Genomic DNA, 2117 nt, shown 5'->3' with positions numbered 1-2117 from the left:
TTCAATACAATTATAACTTCAATAGTCACTTTGTCATTGACAATGATTGCTTGAGCACAGGGGTGAGTGCCCCAAGGGCTGGTGGAAGCTATTGCTGCAGACCAGTGTCTCCTCCTCTCTGCACTGTCAGCTCCCACTTGTGCATCGCCCCATATATACTGTGTGTGTATTTTAAAAATATTTCTCACCACACAAATTTTCTCTACTAAGCAAATAACAGGAAAGAAAAACAACAAAAGCTAAACAAGCCAATCGCTCTCTCTTTGGGATATGATTATTTCCCTTGTGCATGAAATATTCAACAACAACATAAGAAAAGGAAAAGATTTCTTGTATTCTCCGAAAGCACACAAGCTGAGTTTATAGGTCAGATTTAACTGTGAACTTTTATGTGCCTACTTCCAGGCATCATCATCTGATGTGTCACTGCTACTGGTTTCTGTGTCTGAATCCTCAAACTCTGCGTGGCACGTGCTTCTCCAAGAGGAGAACATGCTAGAAGTGTGGCTTTGCAAGAAGCCATTCTTCCCAAAGCCGTTTCTTCTCCCCTGCTCTGTCTTCATATGGAACTCTTTCAGCTCATCCTCTGTGAGGGGAAGGTAATTCTCGTCATTTTCAGGATGCTCCTGCCATCCCATGGCCTTCAATAACCTGTGCTCTGCCTCCAGTGAGTGTGAGAGGACCTCCCCTTCCTCCTCTACAGGGAGAGGGAGGCCATTCTGATGACCGCCTTCCTCTCCATTTTCCTTTGGTTCAGGTGTGCTGTTGTCCTCCAAATCCTCCAGCTTGTCACAGTCTCTGTTCTCTGAGACGTCTCCATTCCGGTCACCCTTCAGAGTCTTCAGAAACTCCCTTTTCCTGTCGGGGGTTCAGCGGGTCAACTTGGTCCGACGAGAGGAGCTGACCTCAATGGGAGGAGTGGTGCTGGAGGGACTCTCTTTGGGAGAGCTTAAAACTGCACCACCAGCCAGTACTACCGGTTTGATAACAGAGATTGGACTGGTAAAAGCGGACTTCCGGCTAGAGGAAAGGGATCCTGATTTCTGTTCCACGTCTTGTAATTAAGACATTATTTGTTAGGTTTTAACTGCACAACTAAACCATCATAATACTTACGAAGTCTTCCTCTTCAAACTGCAACTTTTCCACCTTGTCTTCTTTCCTTTCTTCCCTAATCTCTGCAGGAGGCTTTTCCTGAAAGGCACAGCCTTTCCTGGAGTGAAAGCTGCCATTCCAGTGGCCATGGTTTCCTGCGCCACCCCCACTACGCTGGCTCATGGCATCATGACCACGGGAAGAGCCATGCCAACCAGATAGGTTTCCTGTGATTCCAGCATATGCTCCCTTAGAAACACCCGAGTCCACAGAATCATGGCGAAACAGGGAGGGCTTGTGCCAGGAATCTCCTGTAATTCGTAGAGGTCCATTGTTAAAAAAGCCATCAGAGGAATTATGTTGACGACGGCTTACTCTAAATCTACTATCTCCTTGGGGTAGGTGCTCTCCGAGTTTTTCAAACGTGGCTGTAGGTGACTTAACTGCCTGTGGTGTTGAAAAATTTAGCCAAGCAGGAACAAAGTCATGCTGCGCCATTTAGGTCCAGTGTCTCTTTTCAGCAAGGTGAGGCATCAACCTCATGGCCAGGATCCCAGAGTGTAACCTCTGTGGTGTTGGGGTTATACCCAGCAGGTCCAGGGGTTTCCAAAGGTGTGGACGGAGTCGGCGAAGGAGGAATGACATGGAGACAGCGTTCAGTTGATCGGCATAGCCAGGTTCTGTAGCTAGGTTCTCCAGCCAAGTTCTGTCTTTATTGTCCTGTTACATCTGTATTTATACCAGTTGATTTTAATCCTATCCATTCTATTCCAAAGATTAGGGCGTTTCTTATCTCCATTCCAAGGTTACTCTATTGTTCTATTAAACTACAAGGAAGTAACTGAAGGAGATTATCCTAAGTAAAGATTATGTAGCTTAAGCGTGATTATTCATAGTTAAAGTGATTAATTACCTGCCTGGTACTTAGTTAAGGGGTTTTATTCCCTCCCTAACTCCAGGGAAAAATCCCCACCTGGGGAAACAACCTTTCTTGGAGAGGTGATTTCACAAAAATAATTGTT

At 45.7% G+C, this 2117-nt stretch overlaps 1 pseudogene; it reads right to left on the bottom strand.

The window, feature by feature from the left end:
- Positions 1-395: 395 nt before the first annotated feature.
- Positions 396-1663, bottom strand: LOC102757503 (annotated as a pseudogene).
- Between the last annotated feature and the right edge of the window lie 454 nt (positions 1664-2117).

Source organism: Myotis davidii, unplaced genomic scaffold (genome assembly GCF_000327345.1).
Source record: "Myotis davidii unplaced genomic scaffold, ASM32734v1 scaffold196, whole genome shotgun sequence".
Taxonomy (NCBI): domain Eukaryota; kingdom Metazoa; phylum Chordata; class Mammalia; order Chiroptera; family Vespertilionidae; genus Myotis; species Myotis davidii.
Note: the sequence above shows the minus strand (reverse complement) of the source record. Positions and strands in the feature narration are given on the sequence as shown.